We start from the raw sequence: 20406 nt of genomic DNA, 5'->3' as shown, positions 1-20406 counted from the left end.
GATGCTCCAAGCGCCAGAGCCAAGATTCCTCTGCAGGCTGTGATGAGACCATGGTGAAACAGCTGTGCACTGCAACCCATGGGGATCTACACAGAATGCAGAGATCCATGGGGATCCACGGGGGATGCAGAGATCCACCCACAGCCCCTGGGGATCCACAGGGAATGCAGAGATCCATGGGGATCCATGGGGGATGCAGAGATCCACCCACAGCCCCTGGGGATCCACGGGGGATGCAGAGATCCACCCACAGCCCTGGGGATCCATGGGGGATGCAGAGATCCACCCACAGCCCGTGTGGGAGGTGCCCCTGCCGGAGCAGGTGGATACCAGGAGGATGCCTGGGTCTCCAGTGGGGGACCCAGTGGAGAGAGGGGGCCCTGTTTCCAGGCTGGAGCAGCCTGTCCTTGGAGGACTGCACACCATGGAAGAGTGACCCACGCCACAGCAGTTTTGGGAGGTTTGTCTGCCCATGGGAGGAATTCATGTTGCAGCAGTTTTGGGTGGACTGCTGCTTGTGAGAGTAGAGCCACACTGAAGAAGTTCACAGAGAACTGTGTCTCATGGGAGGGACCCCGTGGTCTCACAGAGAAAAAGCTCCTCTTCCAGAGCAGCAGAAGACAGTCCTCGGGTGACAAATCTACCAAAGCCCTATGCAGCCTCTTCCTGTGCTGTCCGTGGGAATGAGGGAAGGGTCTGGGGGAAAAAAGGTGTTTTAAGGGCTTATTTTATTTCTCATTATCCTCCTCTGTTAGTAATAAATTCACTTTGCAACTTTAAGATGAGCCTCTTTTACTCTTGATGTGTTTTCTCCTGGTCCTTATCTCAGCTCAGAAAGCTTTCATTATTTTTTTTTTCTCTCCTCTGCCTAGCTGTGGTGGGGGAGGGTAAGCAAGTGGCTTTCGTGGGTGACTGGCATTGAGCCAATGTCAAACCACTGCAGTAACAAATAAATTTTCTTCACACATTCTTTTCCCCCCAAGAAATAATTTATTAAATTATCAAACAGAATCAGTATTGGGGCTTATCTTTCTTGAAAACCTCTAATAGCCTGATTCTGAAGCATATTCTCCATCTCAAAAATTACTTGCATCGCATAATTCTTACTCCAATTCTCACCTTCTCCCAAATAGCTAATGTGATATCCTGTGTTTTACTACACAAAATGATTTAATAAATCCAGGTCAGAAACTTTTCTGTGTTCCCATTTTCTGTAATATTTCTTGTCAAGAAAGCCATCAAACTTACAGTTATATACTTGCAGTAAAATCCAAGAACACTGCTAATGTTTCCTCTTTGTACTACAGATGTTTTGGAAGACTTGGCCATACACTGGTTTTGAATTGGAGAACTGGATGTTGCAGCTTGGAGTGGAAGAAAATTAGTTGGATTTTAGAATAAGACTTTGATCAATTGGGGAAGTGATTTAATTAATTAAAACACGTAATGTTAAAGAAACTACTGAAAAGAAAGCACAATCTAACATATATGTTTTAATTAAAATACTAGATAAAATGTTGGTAAAATCAAAGAAAATAAAATAATTTAATTATGAACATTATTTATATATCTGTTATAGAAACAGTAACATGCAAAACTAAGCTTTACTAGAGCAAAATATAATGAGATGGAGACAATGAGGATGAAATGTTCATTTTGCTAAATTAATTTTACTTTTGATGAACAATCTTTCATCCAAGAAAATACTTCCTTCGTACATCAAAAGCAAGTCAGAAGTAATCCATTGTCCTGTGAGTAACATAATGCATTAATGTATTCTGCTGGAAAACATCCCAGGGTACTCAGAAACTCTGAGTAATGAAACAAAGGATATTAATGATAAAACAAAACTGTGTGGCAGATATAGAATCTATTTTTTTCATTCTGTACAGACACACAATTATGTCCTTTGCTAAGCTATCATGACAGCTCATTAAGAAGAAAAACCATGGCAAACAATTTTGATGAAATATTTTTTTTTATTTTCTATGAGGGATAACAGCTTTGACAAATAAGTTTAAAAAAATACCAAAAAAAAATCAAGCAAAGCTATTTGAATATTTCTATGTGGTTAATTGCCATAAAACTAGAATAAAATTATTTAGACTATGTATAAACATAATATAAAAGAAATACAGTGAATTCTTGAATGCAATAACATATTTTTGGTTTACTACTAATTTCAGTTTAATCTAATTTGAATTAAATTTGAATTTAAATTTAAATTTAATCTAATTCTCTTTTCAATTTACTAAATATCATTGAAATACCAGTCATTTAACAAAAGTTCTGGAAGTCCCACTCAGCATGTCATTGAATGGATGTGTCTGATCAAAAGTGTTTGACTTGGATAATCCTAGCTCTTCCACTACAAGCTTTGGTTATACTAATTTAAATAAATGGAGCAATGTTATAAAAACTAAAAAATACCTTTGAAACACACCTTTAGGTGTAGTGCACTACCAGCACTCTGTCAGAAACAGGTTCAATTAACAGAGTGTGATGAACTGCATAGGTATTTTTATTTAAAAATTGCTTTAAGAACGTAAGAATAAATATCCTTAAACTTTGATGGTGGACTTCTGCTGTTTTAGAATCTGGGAGCTTTAATTCAACTGCCCTCAGAGAGGCACCTCTAAACATTTGAGTTTGCTAGGTATCCTACCTCAGAGCCATCCTACCTTTCTGTCCTTTCAGAAAAAAAGAACAAAACAAATATGAATTGTCTTTATGTTCTCTTTCATATGCCCACAAGAATATCTCAAGCACCTTACAGTGTCCTAACTCAAACAGACTTTAGGTGTAGATAGCAGAAAGGTGTTCTTAATTTTACTTTTGTGCTAATCACCCTAGACTGCTCTTAGAGTTAGCAGCAGAAATAAAGGCTCTATAGGGAAATTACTAGAAATTTGAGCTCTGATCTAAAACCATATTAATTTCCTTGGGTGATTACAAATCTATCTATTGCCTGTAAAATTAGTTTCCAATTGTGGACAAAAATCCTAACACTGAACATTTGAATGTCTAAGGTCAAGGAAGAAGAGTCCTGCCTCCCTCAAGACTCTACATTAGCTCTGAAGGTAGAATTTAACTTGCTAGGACCTTTAAGCCTTGCAACACTGAGGAGGACTACATTAGTCTACCTTCACATAATAATGATTATAACACAACGATGAAAGAAGAGTCTGTGCATCTTCACATCTGCACTAAGATATTTTTTATTAGTTCCCTTAAAGTTCATACAGCTTATGTCAGCTGTTTTCTTTCCAGTAGTTTAGAAAGACTTCTTATTCTTAAAGGTCAATGCCATAGAAAAGCATTTTGTATTGCTAGAGGGAAGCTATAAACAATCTCAGGAGTTCATAGGATAAACAACTAAAGAATATTCCTGAATTCAGTTAAAATATTACAGTGTATAACTTCTCAGTGAAACACAGTAAACTGCCATAGCTAATTAATCAGATTTTCTTCAGGCTTGTACCAGAAATACGTATTTGATTTCTATATTGTATATGTCAAATTTTTACCTACATGTTGTTAGAGTGGATTTCTCCACATCCATCAAAAATGCTACACTGAAGTGTTGGCAGTTTGAATCTGCTTGTAACTGTAATATATTTGATTAGTCTCCTTATCTTCAGGTTATAAAATTAAAGATACATTTCAATTTAATTTAGTCATTATGAAGGACTTTACCATCAAAAGTTTGTAATAGTTTACTATTGTGCTGTTGCTTGGAAGGCGTTAATCTACGTCTGTGCTGGAATACAGAGCTCTGAAGATATTACGGCCACATCACTACTGACTATAGGCAGAGCTAGGAAAATAAGATTTATGGTGAAGGGCAGAAACCACTAAGACTTTGAAGAGTTCTAAGATGCAGTAGCCAAGGAGAAGATGAAAGTGCAGCTTAGTAAGACCAGCACAAGCAGCACAGAAGGGCACAGTGAGCCTTCCATTGGAGAACTATGAAATGATTCCACAAAACTGGTATTGAACATGATCAGTGTAATCTTATCTCCATGAATATTTAGGTGTACTTATTCTGTACAATGAGACATACAATATATTATGTTTTATTTGTGATCTAGAATGACTAAAATTTACAGCTATCTCTTGTACACAACATGGGACTGTAACATTTTGAGCACATAAATAGTCAACTGGGTTCATACGTTTTGCTCCTGTAAAAATTGCTTTGGTACTTACCTAACTGTGAATCTTAGAGTTCACCTAAAATTCCATCAGCTTAGTGGGTTCTAGGCTTATACACATATGGAGGAAAACATACACTACCTACTATTCATCACACAATAGATGAAGATTGAAAATGATGAAATATTTTTCAAAGTCTTGTTACAGAAGGATGCATATACAACATTTTCAGCATTTGTAGCAATGAAATTTGCATGTTCATCTTCATCACAGAGAATTAAAAAGTTCTGCACCTTGGAGAGAGTGACCATCTGCCTGAGAACAGCATAAGAATAAAATGGCTGGAAAATAGTTTAGCTGAAAAGGACTTCAGTTTTACTGTAGGCACCAAGAGTATGGTAAGACCAAAGTTTGCCTTCTTTGCAGGTTCAGTGTATAGTGGGCTACATTAGGAGATGGAGAACCAAGAAGTTGAGTTAAGTAATTATCCTATTGTAATTATTATCTCATCTTGGCCCTGGGGAGATTTCATGTGAATTACTGGGCCCAGTTCTATTTTCCTTGGCCCCATGGCAAAAGTCCCTCAAAGAAAATGCTGTACAATTGAGCAGGGCCCAGTGAACTACCAAGATGGTGAGACCTCTAGAGCATGACATACTAAGGAGGTCAAACTGAAAGAACTGGATTAATTTAGTCTGGTAGAGAGAAGCCTCATGATATGACATTATAATTATTTGGAGGTGAGTTCCAAAGAAAGCAAATTCAAATGCTTCCCTGTAGTTGCAGATGGTGTAGCAGAGTTGTTTTGAGGGGGAGATTAAACCTCAGGAAAAACCTTTCCAGTTGGCAGAAAGTTCATCACTGTAAAATATTGTCCAGAGGGGATGCATTAAAAACCATGTCTGTAGATTTTTCATGCTTCAAATATGACTGATCTGGCTTTGTCTTGATGATAATCCTGTTTTGAGAATGATAATGGACAAGGCATCTCTAAAATCTGCTTCAAGTTAGCATTTCTGGTTTTCTGTTTTGCATAGATGATAAACTCTGAGGACAACATAGAACTTTTACTTGAATTCATTAGATTTTAAGCTTTATTTTATTATTTCAGTATTTTAAAATAATTTTCTCAGGATTAGAGAATCATTAGGGAACCTTTTTTATCTATTCTTATTTTTCAGTTACAAGTAAAATTATTCTGTTTCTTAACATTAGGTACAGCTGAGGAGAAATATTTGGAAGGTTGTTTTTTCTCAGTCTGTCTGACCCCCACAAGTATTTTTAATGCTTAATCTTAAAACAGTTCATCCAAACAGAATGAATGAGCACAACACTGAAATTTAATGTTTACAAATGAAGTATCCTGGTCATCTCTTTTAACACTAAACTTTATCACAGAATTACCACACATACTACTGCTTCATTCGTGACTTTTAAGTGACACAAATACCCTCTTTTGATCCATCACTTCCTAACCTAACTTCAGCTATATAAATATATGCTTGTATGATTAATTTTCATTATTGGGAAGAAAGAAACCATAGCAGCATCTTCTTTGGAAACACTTTATCTTTTAATTATGTTTCTACATGTTTATCTGCAATAGCCTAAATCTAATGGTGTTGTTATTTGTATTGAATTATGCTCTCTGCCAGGGTCAAGAACTGCAGTGGAAAAATTGACTGCAGTGTGTCTTCACTCAAAAATGCTAAATTTCAATCTGTATAGAAAATTCAAAAGGTTTTAATTTTCTTTTTAATGGCTTTTATTTAACCTAAAAATGCTTTATAACAAAAATTGATGATTGATCATGGAGAACCTTGGATACATAACTGAAGGTCCTACAGTCCCTTCAAATATTAATTAATCTGTGTTGAACCATGTGTTTTTCTTATCTTCAATAAAAAAATCAATTTACTCAGCTACCGATCTGAATTCTCTATATACCAAATCCAGCTACAGACTAAGGCTTCTAGTTTGATATTTATGAATTACACTTCAAAACAGAGGCTTGTGTTTCAGTCATGTACATCATAGCTAATAAATATGCAGGGAATGAAAACATACTAACATAAAAATATAACTAGAGTGACATACTTACTTAGATTTAGAGGTAAAGATCCCAAGGCAAAAGTCTAGTTTTCCCTTTCTCATTTAAATTATTATTGAGTTCAAACCTTTCTAGAAAATGGGAAACAAACAAATACTGCCAAGGCATAATAAATCCTTAGGCAAAATCTTATTGACACAAAACGATGACTTGAAATTTCAGACAACTCACAACAAAGAAGGGACATTAAGCTTCTGAGAATTTCAGAGGGGACATGAAGTCCTGACATCATCTTTTTAATGGAAAATTCCATATCTAGTTCAGTCACACAACTTGAAAGACTATCTAATCTGGATCAGAAATGCCATACGAATCCCACATCGAGGCCATCTGTGACTAACAGTGTAGGAGGGATCGTGATTTTGACCTTGTTGTACACCTGGGACAAGGATAGAATGCTACAGGCGGTAGGGAAAAATGAAGAGGTTATGTTTAAGGGCATGAAGATATTATTCCTTCTTGATGTAGGTCCAACCTCAGTTAAAAGAAGAGAACTGAATGAGAATTAAAAGGCTTCCATGAAAGGAAAGGTTATGGTCACAGTGCTCTGTCTTGCAAACTGAGAGTAACTTTTAATAACTGCACACTGGCTGAGTAAAATGGCTACAAATAAGCTTTCATACAGTCAGAAAAGAAAGCACCTAGGAAGATCCTGAAAGTAAAGACTGTGGAGAATGAATACATTGCTGTTTGGGCCTACTTGCATCTCTAGTTTTACATGGTCTTCAAACGTCATATGGTCTGTTGTAAGCTTTATTCAGAATGTCCTGCTAAGTCTACAGCCACTGCAATCTTAAACAAGTAGTAAAGGTCATATGTTAAATATAGACCTATGTCTGCTTTGGTATTCTTTAAAGCTAGTATCAGTACTGGAATTTGGAGTGACTTCTAGCTCTTATATGTATATTAATAGGAAATAGAAACAAATTGTTTTGTTGCTCTGTCTTTTTTAGCCAAAAAATGATAAGAAATCTACTGTGTTTATAAACTTTTCTTCTACAAAAAGCAGAAGAAAAAGAAGAAAAAGAAACACTTCTCCACAAAGTTACACCATTTTTTTTCCTCTCCAAATGTCAAGCAAGTACTGGTTTTGTGCTAATTTCAGTTGTTCATAGCATTCTTTTCATTGACTTTACTAGCTACTCTGAAGATTATCATGTTAATGAGGATTGAATATTCGTTATTTTTCTCAAATTATTAATAATATTTTTTCTAGTAGGTATAATTAATGGTTATATTAATGGTTTATAAGGAACTTACGTAGTGTAACTATTTTAGATATTTATTTTCTTGCTAAAATTGCATTTAAATTTCAAAACCTAAAAGCCTCTTTTCTGATGCAAAAGCATATCAAACTCATATTTATTTTGCTACCTATGGTCCCATCAACACCTATGAAAAATGTGGGTTTTTGCAAGTTTTTAATTAGTCCAAATTAATATATAAATTTTGTATTGCTTCTTTTGCTGTCTTGGATTTTTCTCCCCCCCCCACCCCAAGGAAGGTGGCTTTAAATTTATATTTTTGATTGTGTTTTAATCTCCTTAGATTAAATTTTCATGTTTCACCTTACCTTCAGAAGACCTGATTTATTTTTCTCTTTCAAAACTTTTAGTTCACATTCTTTTTGCCAACAAATATTACTTAAATTTAGAGCTAGATATGAGGTTTGTCAAGCTATTTAAGTACAATTATGCTGGAATTACAGAGAACCGTATTTTATCCAAAGAACAGAGGAAGAAAGAAAATAAAGGAGCTTAGATACTTTTTTAACAATCCTTTTCTGTGTAGAAAATAAACAGCTACATGGCAATAGAAAAGCAAGCAAATTATAAAGTTCTTTATTTTTTTAAAAGGCAAATTATAGAAGTCTGCATTAAATATATTTTCTGGATATATTGACAGGACTGTTCAAGATGATTATTTTTTCTTATTTAACCAAGAATACCAGGAATAATTTTTTCTTTTAATTTCTTTTATTTCTTTTGATACTAAGTAGAAGGGATTATTTATTTCCAATGAATGTGGCATGCATAGAAGCAGAACAATCCTGCAAATACTAATGATAAGACTAAAACACAGTCAGTATGAAACTAAAAATGCTTTCTTTTACTACTCTTTATTTTTAATTTGAATACATGTGATAGAAGAAACTTTACAGAAAAAGATAAGTGATGTTCACTAATATGATAGAAACCCAAAAAAATCCACTGAGAAATTACTACATGACAAAATGCCTCAAACTTGGAAATGATGCTGAATATTTCAAGAGAGTGTTCACATTATTGTTATCCATGGGACAATTACTTTGTTCCCTGGCTGATGGATCAACCATATGGCCATTTCAGCTGTTTGTAATCAAGTAAATATGTCTTTTATACTAGAAATTCATCAAGCAGACCTGATTTGAGACTTATGCCATTTTAGTTTGAATAAGAAAACTCTTCTTTTTCATTTCTTTTCATTATAGAGAAGTTAAAAACAGATTATAAATCCCCATTAAAGACAAAAATAACCTACAAAATCACCCAGTATTTTTTACAGTCATCACTTGAAAATACATGGGGTAACATCTCTCTTAAAAGCTGTTGTATACACAAGACCTTATTAAACTGAAAATACTGAATAAATTCCTTGAAATTAATTTCCTTAATCTAATATCATATTAATTCCAGTCATTGCAACAATTTTTAAGAGCAAAGAACATTATTAGAAAGGTAAAATTTTAATTTCATGAAACAAACATTAAATTAATTTTAAGCCCAAGAGCCAGTCTTTTCTTTTTCTCCTCTATGGGCTCTTTCATTAATTTTGAATCAAACACATTCTATGAGGGTGCATTATAATAACTCGTGCTTTAATAAAAAATCTCATTCTAAATAGTTTTCTGCTTAAATTTTCTGGGCAATGAACCTGCCTATTTGTGAGACACTAAAGTCAAAGCTCATTTTACATAATGGAAAAGTTAACTCTGTGACAGAGCCTAGAATGAATTCCATTTACTTTGACCTTTAAGTTACACATGCTGATGAAACAACAGACTGCATCTTTGAAAATTAAATACAGAAATACTAATTTTAACTAATTCAAGGAAAATTAAATACTTAGAAATGGAGCTTAAATTTTCATTCATATATTAATATAATGTGCCAACATGTCCTTAACTCCTTTAAACCATGATTAATTTTGAAATACACCTTTGAAAGATATACATTGTAAAGGTTATTTTCTTTTGATAAAGAGCATTTATCTAGGAATTGAAATATATTGCACAATTGTTAGACTTCCAGGAGGTGACCTTCTGGCCAAACGCTGACTAGGCATGCCTAAATTTGAAAAAAAAAAAAAAATAAAAAAGATTGTTATCAATTACTTACAGACTATGAAGAGGCTAAATATTTAGGCTGTTTAGTGTTATCCTATGTATTAATGGCACAGAAGCATTAATGATGCTTCTTAATGAAAGTTCGAGTAATTTGGTTCTTTTCAAGGATTATCGGGTGATCAGGAATATGCTTTCTTTAATTTCTGGAGATGTTCTTCACTGCCAGTGCCCAGCATTTCTGATAAAAATTCTCCTTCAACATCTCACCATACAATTACTGCAGAGAAATGTTACTAGTTTATTTCTATATCTATTTTGATCTAATTAGAAGGATAAAAAGCAAAATTACATACATAGTGAAAATATATTTTACATCATTAGAGCATGAACACTTTACTCCTATATATGTTGAGAAGTATGGAATATAGGCATAACAATCTCAAAAATGGAATATACTTCTATACTAATATCTTCTAGTACAAGAAGATCTTAGTTAAGTAGAGAATGGGCAAAATTTGATTACATTCAATTACATCTGATTACATCCTATTTTGAAGCATGTCAGTGTTTCAATGTTTACCCAGACTAACTGGATTCTGTTGTTGAATTTTGATTTTACTCCTTGAGGAAAATTAAGTGCATATTCGTGCTAAAATATGAAGAGATTTAATGAGCAGTCATAGAATGATTTTTGTTGGAAAAGACCTTTACTATTCATTCCTAAGCCTCTTGCCATGGGCAGTGACACATTTCACTAGATCAGGTTGCTTAATGCCCTGTCCAACTTGGCCTTAAACTCTTTCAATGACATCCACAACTTCTCTGGACCACCTGGTGTTAGAGTGTTTCACCACCATCACTGTAAAAAAATACTCATTTCTAATGTAATCCGACACCCTTTCAGTTTAAAACCACCACCACCACTGTCTAATTTCAACAGGTTCTATTTAAAAGCCTGTCCTCATCTTTCTCATGAGTCCTCTTTAACTATCAGGGGGCCACCATAAGGTTTTCACAGAACCTTCTCTTCTCCAGGCTGAACAACCCTTGGCCTTTCTTCATAGGAGAAGTATTACAGCTGTCTGATCATTTTTGTAGCCCTGACCCAGGTGGAAAACATTACACTTGCCTTTCTTGAACTTTGCACAGGCTTTGGACAGACTCCTACATCCATAAATATTCTAAAAGGAGTCTGCAAGATACAAAATGAGCCAATTACTTATATACCCTTTCAGCAAGACAGACCTTGTGGACATCATCAGATTGGTGCTGATTTCATTCCCCAGAGCCAATTCTGTTTACCAGAAGGATGCCCTGAGCAGTTTAATTCCATGACTCTCACATGAAAATATTTAAGCATTTCTTACCTTATCAACAAACTCCACTCTCTTACATGTAATGAAGAGATATATAAATATTATCCTTCCATAGTTGGGCCTTCTTGCCCTTCATGTCATATCAGTCCTTGGTCACAAATTACTGCAGAAACACTACAATGTGAATTTTTACTTAAATTACTAAAAATACAGCTTTCCTGAGCACATATAAGTATATATCTTAGGTACAACATTTCTGAAAGAATTTGGTACAGCATTAAAAACACTTTTACACACATTTAAAAGAAAAATAAAAATCATTGTGCTATTTAAAAATTTATCTGCATAAATATACAGTTGCCAGTTTTCTCTGGAGCTCTTCTTTAAAGAGTAAAACTTTAAATTGTCTGGTTTAATCTCAGGTGCTCCTTCAAAACTGAGCTGGTAAAGCATGTCAGGTAACCAGGACCACTTTGTAGTCAAACCTTTAGATAGTGAGAGCTTACAGGGCCTTAAAAGTAGGTATATTTGAAAAGGACTGGTCAGAAAAAAGATAAATCACACTGAAGAATTGATTAGAAACAAATTCAACCTCTTTTTTTTTTTTTTAAATATGTCTCTCAAATTCCATGGCTAATAGAAATATATTTCCAGAGTATGATTCATCTAAAGTTTTAAGGTATCTGTTTCATATTAACATAAAGCACTTTTCTAGTTACAAATTTATCTTTATTTATTATGAAGGAAATATTTGCTGACTAGAACTGGCATAGATATTTATTATTTCAAGCTCAAACTCTGTTCTAAATTGTCAGTCCGAGACTTGGACAGAAGAGTTCCTGTCTAATGAGTACCCTAACAGTTGATTATTCTACAGTAACCTTTCTTTTCATGAGCTCTTTCACCTTAGATCTGAGAAAATTCAGCTGATGTGGCCACTGTGATCGATACTATGCATATTTCAGCACATAAATGCTTACTGAAACATTCCTCATCAGTTTTAACAGACTCCATTACCAACTGCTGCATGAGGAGTGGAAGTTCAGTTCACTCAGCTAATCCTCTCCACCTGTGCCTCCATTAACTTTTCATTTGTGAATTAATTCAGGCTCTCTTGGGGTTGGAGAAGAACTGAAAGCATGTACCTAATACAGAGCATGTTTCTGTACAAATGCACAAAGCCATAGATGTTTCCTCTTTCTTCTGTGTACTACTAGACAGACTTCTATTTTTCCTTCTCCTCTGACAAGATTAAATGACTAGGATTAGAAATAATGGATCAATAATTCAGTTAGGAAAAATAAATTGTTTTTTTTCATTCTGACTTTACTTCTTTGAAATAGCTGCTGTTATAGCACTCTGTGCATTAGGGTAGTTTAGTACCTTTACATGGTGTTTTAAGATAAGTACAGATAAATATCTGTAATTTGTTGTGGGTTGTGGGGGATTTTTTTTTAAATTTTGATTTATTTTTTTTTCACCTATTTATTCAATTAAATGAGAATTAGGAATAAGCTATAACTTTGTGTGGGTGCTTCTAACTGTATGCTAGTTTTCTACACATCCCCTCCTCCTCCCATGAATAATTTCTGAACCTGTGTAATTTCTGCCAAGTTTCACAAGGGTGTCTCAAGCAACCAAGGCAAACCAAGTTAGTTGCTGAATACTGCAGGAAGTATATAACTGAAATTTTTATAAAGCCTAGTTTAAATTTGGTGTTCACAGAATGATAGGTTTTAAGGTTAAAATTTAAAAGCTCATCTAATGCTTATTTACTCATTTTATAATTATAAGGATAAGAAAGAAGCTTTAATTTTTTTTGTCTTTTTAACTTTGTTTACCAAAAAGAGCTAATTAGAAGGAATATTCTTTCTCTACAATGCCTAATAATCAACAATGTTCTTATCAATTTACAAAGAATAGGAATGAGTTTTTTCTTTCATTTGTTTCTTTGTTCCATTAAAGCTAGCTTTTATAAAATTTATCTTTGCCTTTTTTTCTTTCCTGCTCACTTCTTCTGATGTTTTTTACTAATTCCAGAGAGAATTGTAGATAGGAGTTTTACAGAGACCCACAGCTCCTAAAAATTTTGTGACTTGTAGAAAAGAACAGCACAAATCATTGTCTCATAAATAAAAAATGCTACAGATACAAAGAATTTTCCTTTATAATTTGACAGGACCTGAGTACAGAAGACTCTATGTTTTTACAAGCAAAACCCCGGACAACTGACAGTAGACTGAGCACATGCTATTCCTCCTTATGTTCTTTTAAAAGGAACTTATACATGGGAGACAAGCTTATATGGCTCCATGCTCAATCAACAATTTAATTGTATTTTTCAGTCTGCTGTTTCAAAGGCTGTATCATTTGACTGTTCTCAGATAAAGAAGTATATCATTATAACACTCATTAAATCATATCTTGAAACAGTTAGATCAATACTGAAACTTTTGGGTAAAGTGGATTGGTATAGTCCTTAAGAAATCTTTGCAGATTTGAATGGGGTGGGTTCCTCCTCTTTCATGGAACTATATAAAGTCCACTGAACTTTTCCTTTTTTCCAGAGAAACAGACATTTTATGAGCTAGGAAAGACTAAAAGATAAATTCCATTTTAGGTTGTGATATTTTAAAACTTACAGATCATAGGAATATATCTAAGTTCTGCAACAAAAACTGAATGCATGGGATTTTCTCATTGAAATAAACGAGACAGCTGTGTTTTAAGACTATCATAAGCAAATGCTGTAGTGACTATATTCAAAAGTTTCAGGATCAAGCTGAAATATTTAATTTTGCTACTTTTTATTCTAACAATTTTTTATCCCCCAAATACAAAAAAACTTATTTGTAGTTCATCAGGTAAGCATTGTTGATCTATACCTGTCTTGATTATATGCCCATTTGTGTCTGTATCATCTTTCAATGTATAGAAGATCACAGTAATAAGTTTTTTTCATGTCAATATATAGTAACTTTATTTTAGTAATAGTAGCTATTTTCCTGGCAACTTCTTTCAAGTGTCAGGTGAATGGAAAGATGCAGAAAAACTTTGAAATAAATCTAATGTTATATATTACTTATACACTGGAGTAAAAATATTTTAAAGATGCAGTTTTATAGAGATGTTGAGGCAGAACTTCTTGTGTTTTAGTTTATGGCCATTACTCCTTATCCTGTTGCTGGACACCACTGAAAAGAGCGTGGCACCATCCTTGTACCACCTCATTTTAGGTATTTATGTGTTGATGAGATCTCCTCTCAGTCCTCTCCTCTCTAAACAGGCCCAGCTCCCTCAGCCTTCATAAGAAAGATTCTCCAGACACATCATCATCTTTGTGGCCTTCGCTGGCTGTCTCCAGTAGCTCCTTGTCTTTGCTGAGCTATGGAGATGAGAAATGAACATAGTGCTCCAGATGTGGTCTCATCAGGGTTGAGCAGAAGGGCAGGTTCTCCTCCCCTGACCTGCTGGACACATCTTCCCAATGAACCCCAGGATACCATTGACCCTTCTGGCCACATGGGAACACTGTAAGATCATCAATTTGTCATGTACCAAGACTCCCAGGATAAATCTATCAAAAGCCATTTTATAATTCAGCTAGGTAATTAGCTTTTTCCCTTGAGCTGGTATTTTGATGTGAGATTTAAGACAGTGAAGCTATGGAGGTGAACAAGCCGAAGTTCTGTCACTTTATATTTCAATTTATATAAATAGACCTCATGTCACAGCTAAATATTTATTTCTTCATTTGATTATACATGCCCACTAGATAAAACAGAAATATCTAAACTCTCTTACCTGTTCAGTAATGAAGTTCCAACAGACCACTGGAAACAGGGAAGTTGATCTCCACTTGTTTGATTAAATCAGTTGACAACTGGAATGTTCAGAAAACTAACCTCTATAAATTAGATGTCTTATTACTGTCTGATTGGTTTTGATTTTTGCACTAAGGATTTTATCAGATAAAGATGAACCTTTGATCAGCCATGGATAGATCAAATACTTCTTCATTCATCATGAAAAAAAATACTTTTTTCTCTGAGTTGTTCCCTCATGTCATTAAAAAGCTAAACCAAACTCATCACTGAGCTATAAGCATATATCTTTGATTTTCAAATGAATAAATTGTGAAGGCTGCTTATATGCTTTTATTTTTTCTTTTTCCTCAAGAGTGTGTTTTAAAAATTTTTATTATAAATCATATATAAAATATTGCTCTTCTCTGTACACAATATAATTTTTAATTTATTCTGATAATTATTTCTAATAATTTATAATTACTAATAATGAGTTTCAGAAATTGTAGTGGCTGATATTGACACGTTGTATTGCATACTGTGTCTTAGAAAGCCTCATAAGAGAAGAGATTGTGAAAAATTACTTAAATGTGTTGATTACCATGGAAAATCTGACCATCCCAAAAACTATCCCACATAGTTTCTGCTGCAGAATTGACCAAAGTCAGTATTTATAATACACATAAGTAGTGAGCATAAGCTGTTTATTAAGACTTATAAGTGGTCAAAGAGAATGGATGTTTACAACTAGTAATGATGGCTCAGAGAGGGTTATGCAGTCCTCAGATGCTTGGTCATGCAGGACCATGGACCACCCACATGTAGGGATTCATTTGAGCCAGCTTGATAAATCTCATTCAATCTTGCTTAAAACCCTTCCACAGAGACTTTTGCAAGGAAGAATCCTGTAACTGTGGAAAGCCAAAGAATGCTGTCTGAAATGCAGGAGATGAATTTCCCCTTAGTGACCCTTTATGTTATGCCATCCCTATACTATTACTTCTTTTTATTATTGCATCATCTTTTCCAAAATGGTTCCTTAACTAGGTGGTCCCAGTTAATTTTTTTCAAGTAGGAGAGAAATTCCCACTCCTCACCTCTCCAGTAAGGAAGATATCACCAGAAAATGAAAACTAGACCCTGCATCACCTTTGTCTAGCCACTGCTCATTAAGAGAGCAGCTGTAAAGTGTATATATTTGCCTGTGTCTCTCTGCATCTATATGTCTAGCTATGTGCTTATATAGATTTATAAAATACATATTGACATATATGTGTATACTGGTATACATGGCAGGAGGGATTGGAAATTATCATTAAGGTCCCTCACAAACCAGACCATCCTATGATTCTATGTAGAAACCAGACAATATTCCCTGTAACCAACAAAGTTATTCCAGCTTCTATTTTTGTGTGTTGTAACATCTTTAAAGTTGATGTATGAGTCACAACAGGCCAGCAGCAGAAACAGCCACAAACACACAGCTAAAGCACTGACTAAACATATTCCCATTTCCTTGCTTACAAGGAGTATCTGTTTCCTTGTTTACAGGGGAATCCCCAAAGGAACACCTGGACAGTAGTACACAAGCCGAGACCCAGGCACTATTAAACTTGTTCTGTGCTGGAGGATTACAATTGCAGCAGGCCTTACACTAGAGATAGAGAGGAGATGAGACACACGCTCTTGTTCAACAGCACTGAAAGGTCCCTATTTATTTTTTCTCACAGCTTGACCAACAAATCCCAACTCCAGCAGACTCTAGCCACAGGCTCAGGCTAGCATTGCAGCAGCAATTCTCTTTCCTACTTGGTCAGTCCTCCCCCAACTAGCTAACCCACTCTTTTATCACACTCATCCTTATTGGATATAGCTGTGACCTATTAAGGGCAAGGCTGGTTTTGGTAATTAGCACAGTTGTGACTTATCAGGGGCGAGGTAACCTGTAATCCATTCTCCTACAGATCATTGGCCTCCTGTTCACACAGGTTTATTTATTTATTTAAGGCTTATTTCAAGATGCAGGGTCCTTTACAATCCTCCTTGCCAGTGTTCTGCCTTTAACTCATTCCTCCCAACAGCTGATGTGTTTTCACTGAGGCAGCAGAAGTCTCACAGGGTATGTATCTGTACTTCTGAAGAAAAGATACACAAAGGAAAAGTTTGAACACTGAGCACTATATATTTCCTATCTCTATACTTCCCACCTTGATTTTGAGCCAATCCAACTGCATTTCTAGTATACATATGCCACTGAGGCTAACCCAAAATAAGGGGAAATAAATTGATTACCCCCTAATAATATAATAAAATCAATAAATTGAATACCACCTTAGAGTCAGGGACATGTCCATGGTTTATTCTATTTTTAAATTTATTTATCATAATATGCAAAGACAATCTGTTTGGCTCCCCTGGACTTCAGGAGCATGTCAGACTACATACATTTTTGGCACAAAAATCAACTATTCAGCAACTGACAAATCAGCTGTGACTCTGAAATAGGTCTCATGGGATATGAAAAAGATTTAAGTAAGCAATGAAACAGATGCTCTTTGTACAGGTGAGAGCATATGTTGTTTTCTCCATGTGTCCAAAATTTCACAGTGTTATGGTTTCAGCATTGAAGTTCAAAATCTGATACATGTATACACATTTAAACATACACTAATTTGTATTTAACTTGCCTTCTGAACAAGCTTTCTCCTTGCAGTTTACTGCGAACTGGTAGCTCACACACCAAAACAATCATCTGGAGAAGCTTCAGTTTTCGTCAGCAAATGGTACTCAAATGGGGTTTTTTGGTGGCGGTGGGATATTTTTAGTTAATGTCTGGTTTAATTTGTTTGTTTATTTTCCATCCTCTGTATTGGTCTTTCAGTTTGCACTCAAACTACACATTAACCTCCCCAAATACTAGCATTTCAGCTTTCTCTACACAGTTTTTTCCCCTCTGATCTACATGGTGGTATGCATACTCTATTTTTGTAAGCATTTTCTCCTTAATTATGCCTTCCTAAGAAAGAAGAAGATCAAACACAGACATCTGTGCTGTCTTAAGCATTATATGAAGAATTATTTCTGGCATACTCACTTATGCATAGCTTAAAACTATGAGCTATTACACTAGTAGTATTCCATAGTAGAATAATTTTGATCAACTCTCACTGCACTTATAAACTTTGTAAATGTTGGAGAGAAAATGAGTATTATAAAAAGATTTGAGAGACAACAGCTGTGGACAAGCTGTACAGCTGGCACATTTCAAATCATCATAGTTGTAGAATACAACAGACAAGTGTAGTTCATTCCCAGCTTTTGATTGATTTCCTTAAAATATACAGTTTCTCAATGCAAGTGAGATTTCTGTCTTTTGGATGAAAGAAAGCTAAAGGGAAAGAGATGAGAGGAGTGAGACAGAAGAGGAGAGTATGGGAGGAAGGATCTCTCTTTATATAGACATAATTAAGACACTATGTAAAGATTTGTTCAGTCCCTTTATGGTTTACCTCAGAAACATAGATTGAGTTTGGGGGGGAGGGGAATATCTGCTGCTGTATCAAGAAAAAGTGCAACATTTGGCTCAAAGACACTTCTAGCCATGCATGTTAGTAATGTAAATCCCCTGTCCTCAGCTAGGGGTAGAAAAAAAAAATCAATATTTAAAGTTTTAATACCAAAAACTATTGTAAAGATGATCACATAGCACATTTAAAGCAAAGTAGCTATCTTGAAAAAAATAATCTAACAATTTAAGCAACAGTTAACTCAGCAAAGTTATATAGTCAATTTAAGTGATTTTTTTTTGCTGTTTCTACTTTAGATATATTGATTTTGAACCTGCAGAAACCCTTTGGGGAAAAAATATTATTAGGATTAACAGAAAACATTCTGTAAGTTAAAAAAACTTAATTACACAAAGACATACTACCTAAGAGTCAGACGCACATTTCAAAACTAGATTACACATATGTGCAATTCAAATTTCTGAAGGTGGGTGTTTGTCTGGAAGCCGGGTGTCCAGAATTCCCACTGTAGTTAATAAATTCTAGAAGTCTATTCAGCTTACTCTAAAATTACTCTAGTGTGTTTGGTCAGCTGAAAAATTTCCCAAGCTTCACTGATTGTACAGACAAAATTTTCACTGACTACAGTGGGATTTAGATATCTATCACACCCCAACATAACTGAGGTGGAAGAGAGTAGCTTAGACATCACCACACAATATTCTTGTCTATATATTAAACAGATGTGGATTTGATGAGTGGAATATCTGATGAATGAAAGATTGGCTGGGCAGCCATATCCAACAAGTTCTAGTCAATGACTCAGGGTCCAAAAGGAGAAAGCTTATAAGTGATGTCCTCAAAGCTCTATATTGCAACCAGTATCAATATGGTAACATAGGGAGTGGGATTGCATGCATCCTCAGCAAGTTTGCACAGGACATTAAGCTGAGTGAAGCAGCCTATTCTCTTGAGAGACAGAATGCTGTCCTGAAGTACCTTTACAAGCTTGGGGAGGCAGCCCATGTGAAACTCATGAAGGTGAAGGAGCAATGTGTACTCACAGCCCAGAAAGCCAAATGTATTCTGGGCTGCAGAAAAAGCATGGCCAGCAGGTCCAAGAAACTTATATTCCCCTTCTACTCTGCTTTTGTAAGACCCCTGCCTGGAGTACTGCATCCTGGTCTGAAGCCCTGTGTTCAGCTCTGGAGAAAAAGGACATAGACCTGTTAGAGCAAGCCCAGAGGTGGGCCATAAAAGTATTACATGAATGGAGAAACTCTCCTAGGAGAAAAGACTGGGAGAGTTGGGACTGTTCAGCCTGCAAGATCAAGTTCTAGGAAGACATGATTGTGATGTTTGAATATATAAAGTGGACTTACAGGAACGATGAAAAGACTCATTTTGCCAGGGTCTATTGTGACAGGACAAGGGACAGTTGTTTTCAACTGAGAAGTTGTAGACTAAGATTGGATAAGGAAGAAATTTTTACCTGAAACACAAATTTCTCAGAGAAGCTGTGGATGTCCCTTCATTGAAAGGGTTCAAGGTGAAGTTGGACAGGGCTTTGAGCGACCAGATCTAGTGAAAATCTCCCTGGCAGAGGAGTTGGAACTGCATGATCTTTAAAGATGTGAGAGACTAAAATGCTATAGTCAATGGCTTAAACATTGCTATGAAGGACTTTTTGCCCATTATGGCAAAATTGTATAAAGAAGCTGCAACCATTTAAGCTCACCCCTCCCTGAATACTGGAACTCCTGAACTGGAAATTCAGACTGTGAGTTAAGTTGTCTAAGGGAATTTGAGATAAGACAAGGGTGACACTGTTGTCCATTTATCTCATGACTAGGCAGAAATAAACAAGGCTGAAGGAAAGGAATTTATGCACAAGAAAATCAAACTCAGCAGTTGTCCTGAAAATCATCCCTCGCCAGGTTCAGAGGGAGGCCATAGTCCACAGGCCCATCTGCTGAGGCCAGGTTTAAACAGATTCCCCCACATCCAAAGGCTAAAGAGAGTTTTGGGGATGTGGTGTGACCTCTGGTCAGAGGGAGTGAACACCCATCCTCCCTTACATAGAATGTCTCAGTTGTAAAACCCACCACCCCAGGGAGGCCACATCCATGGGGCATTCATATTAGGGGCAGCTGAGGGTGTGGCATAATCCATCAAAGACCCCAGACTG

The sequence above is a fragment of the Parus major genome, chromosome 1 (assembly GCF_001522545.3).
Source record: "Parus major isolate Abel chromosome 1, Parus_major1.1, whole genome shotgun sequence".
Taxonomy (NCBI): Eukaryota; Metazoa; Chordata; class Aves; order Passeriformes; family Paridae; genus Parus; species Parus major.
Note: the sequence above shows the minus strand (reverse complement) of the source record.